This window comes from Gorilla gorilla, chromosome 18, assembly GCF_029281585.2.
Source record: "Gorilla gorilla gorilla isolate KB3781 chromosome 18, NHGRI_mGorGor1-v2.1_pri, whole genome shotgun sequence".
Taxonomy (NCBI): Eukaryota; Metazoa; Chordata; class Mammalia; order Primates; family Hominidae; genus Gorilla; species Gorilla gorilla.
The window spans coordinates 20,352,501-20,365,937 of record NC_073242.2 but is presented as its reverse complement, the minus strand read 5'-3'; the positions used below and the strand labels follow the sequence as shown (position 1 = coordinate 20,365,937).

Genomic DNA, 13,437 nt, shown 5'->3' with positions numbered 1-13,437 from the left:
AATGATTGTCTTTGGGAGTTCTTGAACAAATTCCACCTAATTGACGGAAAAACGTTATGAGACATTTGATTCCATTTTTCCAATTGTCTTTGCAATAGGAGAGAGCTTGCATGAAACTCTGAGACTGAATTTTAAAGTCTAGATTATCTTAGCCTAAGCTTATTGAATCTCATAGACACCAGAAACTGTTCTGTTTGTATAGGAAGGGTGACAGTGTAGCTCCATCTTAGGGGTTTTTAGTGCAAATTCACTTAAATGCTTTGCCACAAGGAAGTAATAATCCCTTTACCCCATTGCTTTCCCCTAGTTCAAACTAGTCCTAGGTCTCTACTGTTCTAGAAAGTGGAGACTTCACCTAAATGCAAAAAGAACACTTAGTTCTTGTCTTTGCAGAGCTGGACCCTGGAGATTGGAGAAGATTTTTTAGGCATAATTTGGAATATGTACAGTTTTCTGCCCTGACTTGACCATAAAAATCCTCTTTTTATTCTCTTCTGTCAAAATAAGACTACTACTGTATTTTAAAATATCCTTAAATAGCCTTTCTGAAAGTCAAAAGTTCATTAATTTAGTGAATGTAATGGAGAAATTGTTGAATAGTTCTTAGGTTGAAATTTACTACCTTTTGACTGAAATGATGCTAACTAAAATAGAAATTTCATGCAGAGGATCAGTCGGTATCAACCAATTCCATGGTTAGAAGGAAACTACAGGGCCATCTTCATGTCTTTATATAGTATTTTTCTTAAATCCTTATTTGATGAAAGTTTCAGGAAAGATTTCATGGTTTCTTTGGATATTCTTTCTGAATATTAATGGGGTCCTTTGATACATACAGGTATGTTCTTTGAATTTATATGGGTATTAGGGCCAAGAGTCCTAGGATAGATGAGTCAAGTGCTGTCCCTAAAAACAAGGCAGTTGGCCATTCTTGGCCACTGTGCTTTTCTTATACAGAATGGGACAAATTATTTCTAGAAAGAATCTTAGTAGTGATTCAGTATTGCAGAGTTGATTAAAGGCTCTAGTTTATAATGCATTTATACTGTTCTAACAAAACATTTTCAAGTTCTTAGGGCTAAACAAAAAAAGGTGCCCTCTACCTATATAATGAGCTACTATAAAGTCAAAATCCAGTAAAATCTACATTTTAGCTTAGGTCTTAGTTTGGTAACATCCAAACTTAACTTTTGGACAAAATACTTACTTTCTTGGATATTTGTAAGGTGCAGTTGATTTTTTTCACATGATCCTGAAGCTCAAGAGTTAATTTCTCTGGGCTGTAGGACTTATAGGATGGAGCTAAGACAACAAAAGCTTTCACCACCTGCAACAGATAATTTATCTTGCTCTGTTTTTCAGACACATCAAGGATCTGCAACCAATGCTGAACATAGGTACTTACTGTTTGTTAATAGCAGTTTGAGTGATGACTGCAAATGCCAGAGATTGCTTCTGAACAAAGCTTGGATACAATTACAAAGTGAGGTTTTGAGAATAATTCCAGGTAAATGGTTTGTGAGTATGAGGAGTGCAGCAGTTCAAGAAAGCTAAGTTCTATTTACAGGTCACACATGTATTTAACATTTCAGAGTGATCCCATTTATTTCACAGGCAGTCTTTGCTTTATAGATGACCACTTACTCCTTCGAATCTATACCACTAGAAGCATGTAGCAGGGGGACAAATGGAGCTCCCAGAGAATATGTGGTTTCAAGGGAGTTTGAAGAGTCTCAATGGAGGAAGGACTGTGTATCCTGGGAGATCAAATCTCAGGAAGGGGCCGAGTGTAGTGGCTTACACCTATAATCCCACAACATTGGGAGGCCAAGGTAGAAGGATAGTTTAGGCTCAGGAGTTTGAAACCAGCCTGGTCAACATAGTGAGACCCCATCTCTATAAAGACTAAAAAGAAAAAATTAGCCAGGGCACGATAATGCACATGTGTAGTCCTAGCGACTCAGGAGGCTGAGGCGGGAGGATCGCTTGAACCCAGCAGTTTGAGGCTGCAGTGAGCTATAACTGCACCACCGCACTCCTGCTTTTTGCCTGGGTGACACGGCAAGTCTCCGTCTCAAAACAAAACAAAATGAAACAAAAAACTCTCAGGAAAGATTGATCTATCTCTATAAGGTCGTTTTTTGCCTCATATTGTTTGCTTCTCTTTGTAATACTGTTTAAAAACCTACCAATTAGATAATTACTGAGGTTAATAAGCATAATTTATATTATTCATTGTTCATACATTGATTCTAATTGGTGGTTACTTCTGCTCTTCAGCTGAAATCATTTATATTGAGAGGATGAGAACATGGCAGCAGGAGGAAACTATTTCTGAGAATGGAATAAATGGGAGTGGAGGGGGTATAAGAGGTAAGAGTAGGGGACCCATAGTGTCACTGCAGAGGCTCACTGGTGTGTGAGAGGGAGGTACAGATATGGGAGGATGCTGAGAGACAAACTTTTGAAATTTTGTCACTTGCTGTGTCTGTAGGAAACTTCCATGAGGAAAGGAAATTAGGAAAATTGGGCTTCTTCCTAGAATTAAGACTATTATTGTCATTGCCAGAGTTTCCTTCCCATTGGTCCTAAACAGGCTCATGAGACTTGTTTGGGAAACTGGCCACAATTTTCTATTTGCCTTGCTTCTGTGAGAAAATGTATTCTGAGTTCCATGACAGTTGTCCATTCAGTGAAATCTGCTGCCTATTCAGTGAAATCTGCATATGCTTATGCAGTATCTGTTCCCCCTTTTTAGTAGCTACTGTAGTTTTTCCTGTAGAGTATTACCCTATCCTCTCTGGTGGGATTGACACCAACCCCTACCTCCAATGATAGACATATGATCCAAGTCTGGCCGATCAGCATATATCGTTCCCTGAACCACATTGGTGAGAGATGTGATCTAAGGTAGGCAAATGCAGTCCTGAGAGTTACTTGAAATGACTGAAAACAGAGCTCTGTCCTTTCCTGGAGGGGTGGACACTTACCTGTGTAAGTCTGGAGTTGATTGCTATCAAATAGGAAGAACCTGCTCAAACGGAGCCAGCATAAAGAACAGCAGAGCCAAAAATGGAGAGAGACTAAGACTTGCCAACCTTATATGAACCCTTGGATGTGGCTGTACTTGAATACTTGTCATTTATATGAGCCAAATGTCTTTTTTTTTTTTTTTAACTTAAGGCAGTTTGAGTTGAGTTTCTGTCACTTGCCTTCAAAAGAATCCTAATAGCTCCCCTTTGGGACACGACTTATTGTAAAGTTGGTTGCCTGGTTTATATTTTGGCCAAATGCATGCCTCATAGTGAGAATTAAATGACCACTTTTGGTTCAGCCTTTACCATGGTCAAATGGACAGAACTCAAAAATATAAAGTTGCTACTTTAATTAATGACATTCATCTACCTTTCCACAGATTGGATATGGACTACTGACAACAGCTGATTCGACAACTGCTGGATGCTCAGCAAGCGCACTCTCCACTTCAAATGGCCCAATATGGTACGTGAAAAGGAAAAGAAGCCTTTGACCACCACATCCTCCAGTAGGAGAGCTCCCTCCCTGTCAATCCTTGCCTCTTAAGAGTGGCAAATCTACAAACCCAGAGGAAATAATGACATCATCAGCTCTGCCGACAAACCAGAAATACCCATCACTGTCCATCATTCCTCTGTCTCCAGTGACATAAAAATCTCCCCTTACCGTGGCAGCAGTTTTCTCTGGACTGTCCTAGGAATCAAAGATGACATTTGGGGATTAGTTTGGTCAGAACAGAAATGGGTATAACACTCATTAAGTGACAAGTACATTACAAATTGTACTTCTAAAGGAAATTATTTATTTTATATTTTGAGACAGAGTCTCTTTTTGTTGCCCATGCTGGACTGCATTGGCTTGATCATAGCTCACTGCAGCCTTGACCTCCCAGGCTGTAGCAATCCTGTCGCCTCAGCCTTCTGAGTAGCTGGGACCACAGGCATGTGCCACCACACCTGGCTAATTGTTTTATGTTTTTGTAGAGACGGGGTCTCACTATGTTTCCCAGGCTGGTCTTGAACTCTTGGGCCCAAGCCACCCTCCCACCTCAGCCTCCCAAAATGTTGCAATTACAGGCATGAGCCACTGTCCCTGGCTGGAAATTAATTTTTTAAAAAAGGTAGTTCCTAGTATAAGATATAAAAGGTCCCAAATAGTATAATAAAAAGCCCCTCTTCCACCTCTAGCACCCTCCAACTGCACCCCCATCCTACCCTGTCCAGTTGTCCTTTCTGAGGATAACCACTGCAACCAGTTTGTTACATTTGGAATTTCATCTTTATAGTACTCAGGTGATAGGTGATAGTCTTTGCATTTTACTGCTGATGAAATAGATTTTGTTGCTTGCCTGAGGTTACATAGCAAGACATGGTGGAAATGAAATTTGGACCAAAGTCTGTATTAAGCCATGACTAGCACTTTCTATCCTCATATCACATATTCAGAGAAGAAACAGAAGGGCTGTGTAGACTTTAGTCTGAGGGCAATTTCCCCTTCTTTGCCAGGTGGTAGAACATTGCCATTTTCATCTATAATCTAGAATGAAAGAAACAATTGATTTTCTTAAAATTTTCTTTTCACAAAATGAAAGCAGGTTGTGAATAGTTTTACAGTGAATAGCAGAAAACTGTAAAACATTCTTTCTGCTTTATTGAACCGGTCAGATATTTTCTCAACCTACCTGGACATCATAGTGAAGCATTCTTTCCCCATTGAGCCTGGTTTAATTTTTTGTCCTTTCTGATCGGCACAAATTATTCCCATTGAGAGGACAAACTTTGCATAAGTAGACAAAAATTCATTTTCTGAAACTATATCAAGACAATGAAACTTAAGATTCAGTTTGGACTGATTTTCCCAGTATTTAAGCACACCTTCTGAATTATACTATTTGAGACCAGTAGTTCTCAAACATGGGTGTGCTTTAGAATCAAATTGGAGATTCTGGAGCATTGTTGAAACACAGATTTATGGGCCTCATGCCAGAGTTTCTAATGCATTAGGTGTGGAGTGGAGTCCAAGAATTTGCATTTCTACCAAATTCCCAGATGATGCTGATGTTGCTGGTTTGGGGACCACTGGTCACTTTGAAAACTACTCCTTAGACTCCATTAAGTGCACCCTGGAATAAATTCCCCACAGAGGCTCTCAGATGATTCTTCCCAGCACAGTTGGAAAGATGAGCTGCTCAGTTCTGAGCCTCACCCACCTGCTAAAGCCCCTGAGATTTCTCCTGCATGAGGGGGAGGCAGGAATGGTGGAGTAATAATCATCACCCCTTTAGCAAAACCTAACTGAGCAGTTTGCAAGTTTTGGTAACTACTGGCAAGATGAGGTATACTGGGAAACTGTAAAAATTTAGAGTGGGATGGAGGCACTTCAGGGGCTCAGGTTGAAAATCCTGGGGCAGAAAGGCCCCCAAATATACTAAACATAAATGTTGCCCTTTAAATATACCACTTCCGTCTGTCCATAGCTCTCATGTAGCTCCAGCCCAGTTTGTGCCCTCCACTGCTCCAGCACCTCCGGGGTGAGGGCCTCCCCTCCTGTCAAGCAGTGCCGCAGCCTCTTGAATTTATATCTGGAGAGACAGAGTTGCATGGGGCCTTTTTGAGAGGAACCTGAGTGCTTTCCCTGCAAGATAATTAGGACATTCAAGCAGCAAGCATAGAAGCTAGGAGAGGCAAGTCTTAGGAAAGTTCATTCAACAAATACTTGTTGAACACCTACTGTATTGCCAGACATTGTTCTAGGCATATGGGGCACATTAGTGATTATAACAAAAATTTCTGACAGCTTACGTTTTAGCAGATGGAGGAGAACTTAGCTATTAAAGATGTTAAAAGGTGGGAGAAAATGCTATTAATGATGCTAAGTGCTTATTACAAGCCACATGATATAACAGCTAATACTGATTGAGCAGTTGCTAGGTTATAAGGTCTTTAGAAGCATTCTTAGACTCCTCTCAACCCCTACTTTACACATGAGGACATTGAGGCTCAGAGAGTTTAAAGAACTTGCCCAAGGCCTTCCAAATAATAAAGGGCTGAGTTGATACTCATGATACTCTGTACCAGGCACCTCCCACTTGTCAAGGTGATCTCACCAAGCAAGTCACTTACATTAAATTCTCACCACAGCCTTGTGAGGTGGCTCTTAATCCTCTCTTATGGATGGAGTTGATGGAGGCTTAGTAAGGTTATCTTGAGTGTCCAAGGCCACACTATTAGTAAGTAGTAGGGCCCTGCCTGTTTGATTTTGAGCTTAGCTTTTAACCACTGGCGTTACTGAAGACAGGTGAGAAAGCCTAGAACAGCTTGCTTCTCAAACACTGAGGCCCCAAATGAACCAGAGGATGTGGGTAGAATACAAATCATATGCATTCAGAATAATCGTTGAATAGTCCCTGAATTACTATTGAAATGTGAGCAAGATGCTCACATAGGACCAAAGGCGTTGACACTGACTAGGGAAAGAGAAGATTTGTATTTGCATTATTTTGTCTTGCATAGCACTTTCCCTCTTGGGCATCCACACTTTGTTGGCAAAAGAGGATGGACAAGCCTGCACTTCTTAAATTTCTCCTCTCTTCCTTTCTCTCCTCATGTATTGAGTTTGAATTAAACAAATATACATTGTAACTCTACTGGATGTTCATGTAGTTTGGCTAAATTGAATATAACCTTCAAGTCAAACTTTGTTAGCTTCTCTTCAAGGCAGTATAAATATGCTTTTCTTTCTTTTTTGAGGGCTGGTTCTAAATGACAGTGTTTCTCAAAAGTAGTACTAGAGGATATATTTTTTGAGGGGGAGTTCTGGGACTATAGAGCTCTGGTTGTTCCTGGAAAAATGTCCAGTTGTCCTAGAGGATATTCCGGTGGTTTGTAGACTAGGGGACAATTTTGCCCCCCAGGAGACATTAGGCAGTGTCTAGGGACTTTTTTTTTTTTGGAAATGGAGTCTTGCTCTGTTGCCCAGGCTGAAGTGCAGTGGCGCGATCTTGGCTCACTGCAACCTCCACCTTCTGGGTTCAAGCGATTCTCCTGCCTCAGCCTCCGAAGAGGCTGGGATTACACGTTGTGTGCCACCACGCCTGGCTAATGTTTGTATTTTTAGTAGAGACAGGGTTTTACCATGTTGGCCAGGCTGGTCTTGAACTCCTGACCTCAGGTGATCTGCCCGCCTCAGCTTCCAAAGTGTCGGGATTACAGGTGTGAGCCACTGTGCCCAGCCTAGGGACATTTTTGATTGTCGCAGATGGTGGGGAGGAGGTGCTACTGGCATCGAGTAGAGTCTTGGGATGCTGCTCAATATCCTGTAATGCATATGACAGCCCCCTCGATGACACAGAATTATTGGTTCAAAATGTCAGTAGTGGTAAGACTCAGAAAGTCTGGGCTGCCCTGTGCTGAAAAAGGGAGATCTGTGATGCTGGATGGTAGCTATCATTTGTGGTTCAAGTGGAAATTTCTGCCAAGTACCTCTTAAGGTCTTTTTGTAGAAGCATCCAGTACATGGTGGGAGGGCTGCACAGGGTTGTGATGGGATAAGTGGTAAGTGTCTGGATGATGGAGAAAGACACAGAAGTCAGAAGTGGTCAATGAAAGGCTATGACTGGAGCTGATATCTACACCCTGTCATTCTCTTCCGTTAACATGTGCCCATCCCGTGGTCACTACTAGGAATAAGAAAACAAATATTTATTTCTGAGGGCTCTGTTCTGTTCCATTGGTCTATATCTCTGTTTTGGTACCAGTACCGTGCTGTTTTGGTTACTGTAGCCTTGTAGCATAGTTTGAAGTCAGGTAGCGTAATGCCTGCAGCTTTGTTCTTTTGGCTTAGGATTGACTTGGCAATGCGGGCTCTTTTTTGGTTCCATATAACTTTAAAGTAGTTTTTTCCAATTCTGTGAAGAAAGTCATTGGTAGCTTGATGGGGATGGCATTGAATCTATACATTACCTTGGGCAGTATGGCCATTTTCACAATATTGATTCTTCCTACCCATGAGCATGGAATGTTCTTCCATTTGTTTGTATCCTCTTTTATTTCGTTGAGCAGTGGTTTGTAGTTCTCCTTGAAGAGGTCCTTCACATACCTTGTAAGTTGGATTCCCTTGTAAATTTATTCTCTTTGAAGCAATTGTGAATGGGAGTTCACTCATGATTTGGCTCTGTTTGTCTGTTATTGATGTATAAGAATGCTTGTGATTTTTGCCATTGATTTTGTATCCTGAGACTTTGCTGAAGTTGCTTATCAGCTTAAGGAGATTTTGGGCTGAGACGGTGCGGTTTTCTAGATACACAATCATGTCATCTGCAAACAGGGACAATTTGACTTCCTCTTTTCCTAATTGAATGCCCTTTATTTCCTTCTCCTGCCTGATTGCCCTGGCCAGAACTTCCAACACTATGTTGAATAGGAGTGGTGAGAGAGGGCATCCCTGTCTTGTGCCAGTTTTCAAAGGGAATGCTTCCAGTTTTTGTCCATTCAGTATGATATTGGCTGTGGGTTTGCCATAGATAGCTCTTATTATTTTGAGATATGTCCCATCAATACCTAATTTATTGGGAGTTTTTAGCATGAAGCGTTGTTGAATTTTGTCAAAGGCCCTTTCTGCATCTATTGAGATAATCATGTGATTTTTGTCATTGGTTCTGTTTATATGCTGGATTACGTTTATTGATTTTCGTATGTTGAACCAGCCTTGCATCCCAGGGATGAATATCTACGACTATCTGATCTTTGACAAACCTGACAAAAACAAGCAATGGGGAAAGGATTCCCTATTTAATAAATGGTGCTGGGAAAACTGGCTAGCCATATGTAGAAAGCTGAAACTGGATCCCTTCCTTACACCTTATACAAAAATTAATTCAAGATGGATTAAAGACTTACATGTTAGACCTAAAACCATAAAAGCCCTAGAAGAAAACCTAGGCATTACCATTCAGGACATAGGCATGGGCAAGGACTTCATGTCTAAAACACCAAAAGCAATGGCAACAAAAGCCAGCATTGACAAATGGGATCTAATTAAACTAAAGAGCTTCTGCACAGCAAAAGAAACCACCGTTAGAGTGAACAGGCAACCTACAGAATGGGAGAAAATTTTTGCAACCTACTCATTTGACAAAGGGCTAATATCCAGAATCTACAATGAACTCCAACAAATTTACAAGAAAAAAACAACCCCATCAAAAAGCAGGTGAAGGATATGAACAGACACTTCTCAAAAGAAGACATTTATGCAGCCAAAAAACACATGAAAAAATGCTCATCATCACTGGCCATCAGAGAAATGCAAATCAAAACCACAATGAGATACCATCTCACACCAGTTAGAATGGCAATCATTAAAAAGTCAGGAAACAACAGGTGCTGGAGAGGATGTGGAGAAATAGGAACACTTTTACACTGTTGGTGGGACTGTAAACTAGTTCAGCCATTGTGGAAGTCAGTGTGGCGATTCCTCAGGGATCTAGAACTAGAAATACCATTTGACCCAGCCATCCCATTACTGGGTATATACCCAAAGGATTATAAATCATGCTGCTATAAAGACACATGCACACGTATGTTTATTGCGGCACTATTCACAATAGCAAAGACTTGGAACTAACCCAAATGTCCAACAATGATAGACTGGATTAAGAAAATGTGGCACATATACACCATGGAATGCTATGCAGCCATAAAAAATGATGAGTTCATGTCCTTTCTAGGGACATAGATGAAGCTGGAAACCATCATTCTGAGCAAACTATCACAAGGACAAAAAACCAAACACCGCATGTTCTTACTCATAGGTGGGAATTGAACAATGAGAACACTTGGACACAGGAAGGGGAACATCACACACTGGGGCTTGTTGTGGGGTGGGGGAGGGATAGCATTAGGAGACATACCTAATGCTAAATGACGAGTTAATGGGTGCAGCACACCAACATGGTACATGTATACATATGTAACAAACCTGCACGTTGTGCACATGTACCCTAAAACTTAAAGTATAATAATAATAATACTAATAAAAAGAAAACAAATATTTATTACTTGTCACTAGTGACTGTATGTCTGTTGGGAATTTCCAATTGCTGGAAGGAATATATATATATTAATATTACAGTAACAAACCTACACAATTGAATTCAGCAAGTGAATTTGAGAAGAACTCAAAGTATGAACTGGTTTATTCTTCCTCAGGGCTGCAAGTTACCTTTCATGGTGGAATCTTGTAACCTCTTGCCCACGTATTCATGTATAGTATTGATTATGGATGTAGAAGTTAAACTACTGGAACCTTTCCAGTTCTATTTCTATGAAATATATCAGTTTTTTGAGTAAGTTGAGTAAATGCAGAAATCAGCACTTTTTAGGTTTTTTCTTAATTTTTAAACATTTGCTGGGCTCATTATTCTTCCATAAGATAATGGCCTAGACATCTTAAATCTAGAGAAATACTAATGTTTTAGAGCTCCTCCTTCTGGAGAAGTTCCACTATGTCCCTTAAAAGTGTGCTAGAACTGCTAACTCATGCCCCCATGTTTAACAACATGGCTTTCTCAACTTTTAAAGGATAAGAGTCATCAGTTGGTCTTAGGAACCAAAAACATTGTTGCAACTCCAAATAAAAGTAACAAACATGCATTCTTCCACTATCACAACAGCCCTAGTCCCCTTAATCTTACCAATTATTGTTACCTTAACCAGCACATTTAAAAAAAGGCTCATACCCCAATTATGTAAAATCATCTCTCACATGTCCCTTTATCATCAGCCTTATCCCCACAACATTTATGTGTACAGACCAAGAAGTCATTGTCTCAAACTGACATTGAATGAGGATCCAGACCCTTAAACCCTCACTAAGCTTTAAACTAGACTACTTTTCTACAATATTTATCCCAGTAGCACTATTTGTTACCTGATCTATTATAGAATTCTCAATATGACATATAAACTCAGACCGTAACATCAATCACTTTGTCAAATATTTAGTTATTTTACTTATCATAACAATACTCATTCTGGTTACTGCCAACAACCTCTTTCAGCTCTTCATTGGATGAGAGGGTGTAGGAATTATATCTTTCCTACTAATCGGCTGATGATACAGCTGAGCAGATACTAATGCAGCAACCCTCAAGCAGTCCTGTACAATCGTATCAGTGATACTGGCTTTATTCTAGCTATGGCATGATTCCTCCTGTCCTCCAACATGAGAATTTCAACAAATATTTATTCTAAATCCTACCCCCAACTCCCTCCCACTGGTTAGCCTTCTCTTAGAGGCAGTAGGAAAGTCAGCCAAATTCAGCCTCCACCCCTGACTTCCCTCTGTCATAGAAGGTGCAACCCCAGTCTCAGCCCTACTCTGCTCCAGCACTATAGTTGTAGCAGGAATTTTTCTACTCATCCTCTTCCACTCTTTAATAAAAAATAATTTATCAATCTAAACCCTTACATTATGTCTCAGGGCTATTACTACCCTATTTACAGCAATCTGCACCCTAACACAAAACGATATAAAAAAAAAATCATAGCAGGCCGGGCGCGGTGGCTCACGCCTGTAATCCCAGCACTTTGGGAGGCCGAGGCGGGCGGATCACGAGGTCAGGAGATCGAGACCATCCTGGCTAACACGGTGAAACCCCGTCTCTACTAAAAATACAAAAAAAATTAGCCGGGCGTGGTAGTGGGCGCCTGTAGTCCCAGCTACTTGGGAGGCTGAGGCAGGAGAATGGCGTGAACCCGGGAGGTGGAGCTTGCAGTGAGCTGAGATCACGCCACTGCACTCCAGCCTGGGCGACAAAGCAAGACTCCGTCTCAAAAAAAAAAAAAAAAAAAAAAAAAATCATAGCATTCTCCACCTCAAGTCAACTAGAATTTATAATAGTCACAATTGGCATTAATCAACCACACCTAGCATTTATTCACATCTGCACACATGCCTTTTTTAAAGCTATACTATTCATATGTTCTGGGTCCATCATCCATAGCCTCAGTGATGAACAAGACATCCGAAAAATAGGAGGATTATTCAAGACTCGCCCCTCACTTCCTCCTCCCTTGTGATCGGCAACCTCGCACTTACAGGTATACCTTTCCTCACAGGCTTCTACTCCAAAGACCTCATCATCAAAGCTGCAAACACATTGTACACCAGCACCTGAGCCCTTTTTATTACTCTTTCACCACTTTCTTAACAGCTGTCTATAGTACCCATATTATTTTCTTCGCACTAAATAGGACAACTTATTGGTAATTTGTATTAAACTTAAGCATTTGTGAGAAGGCTCAAAATGGATGTCTGGGCTATCTGGATTGTCATAGTTAAAGAAAAATGTTTGATCTGTAAGTCAGCATTTTTACCATGTGTATCTGCTGCATGGATTCTAATTGTTTTTATAAAGTGTAATGTATATATCCAAGAATAGTATACATCTATAAAGGTTTTTATAGCACTTGAAATACACACATGATCTTTGTAAAATAAAAATCTTCTTATTTTACAAATGTAGGTTTTGAAACTGCAAAGTTAACTTACCAACTTTGGGGCACTTTGTAAACCTGATGTGGAGATCTCAGTTCTTATGTTAGCCTACATTTATGTTAAGGCCCTTAAACTAGGGATCCCCAATACCCAGGCCACAGACCGGTTCCTGTCCATGGCCTGTTAGGAGGTGGGCTGCACAGCAGGAGTGAGTGGCAAGGCTAGTGTGCAAAGCTTCATTTGTATTTACAGCCACTCTCCATCACTTGCATTATGGCCTGAGCTCCGCCTCCTGTCAGGTCAGTGGTGGCATTAGATTCTTATAGGAGTGCGTACCCTATTGTGAACTGTACGTGTGAGAGATCTAGGTTGCAGGCTCCTTATGAGAATCTAATGCCTGATAGTCTGTCACTATCTCCCATTTCTCCAAGATGGGACTGTCTAGTTGCAGGAAAACAAACTCAGGGCTTTCACTGATTCTACATTATGGTAAGTTGTATAATTATTTCATTATACATTACAATTTAATAGTAATAGAAATAAAGCACACAATAAATGTAATGAGCTCGAATCCCTCCCTCTCCCCCTTGACCATGGAAAAATGGTCTTCCATGAAACCAGTCCCTAGCGCCAAAAAGGCTGGGGGACTTCTGCCTTAAACCACCGTGTCAGGCCAGTTAGCAAAATAATAGGTGAACAGCTTTTATTCACACATACGTGTAGTTTGTATGTAATAATATGTATTTTCTTAAACTTAATTGATTTGTCATGGTTGAAAATAATTGGCCTGAATCATATTTTTCTAAAGGCTAAAGAAATTAGAATTATCTGATATCTCAATCTAGCTGTCCCTGGTTGAGAAGGCAGGGCATGCATGTCTGATTTCCAGAAGAGTATTACGTTCTG

General features: G+C 40.5%; 2 protein-coding genes and 1 pseudogene across 2 annotated transcripts in view; 2 read left to right on the top strand and 1 right to left on the bottom strand.

Moving 5' to 3' along the window:
* THUMPD1 (THUMP domain 1 NAT10 acetyltransferase adaptor) overlaps positions 1-13,437 on the top strand; it is a 45,888-nt gene that overhangs the window by 30,961 nt on the left and 1,490 nt on the right. The window contains exons 5-7 of the transcript XR_004067646.3: positions 1,363-1,507; positions 2,281-2,373; positions 3,416-3,501. The gene's annotated coding sequence lies outside the window, so the exon portion shown is untranslated. The remainder of the gene's footprint in view (positions 1-1,362; positions 1,508-2,280; positions 2,374-3,415; positions 3,502-13,437) is intronic.
* ACSM3 (acyl-CoA synthetase medium chain family member 3) overlaps positions 1-13,437 on the bottom strand; it is a 78,715-nt gene that overhangs the window by 63,793 nt on the left and 1,485 nt on the right. The window lies entirely within an intron of this gene.
* Positions 10,551-12,393, top strand: LOC134757493 (NADH-ubiquinone oxidoreductase chain 5-like; annotated as a pseudogene).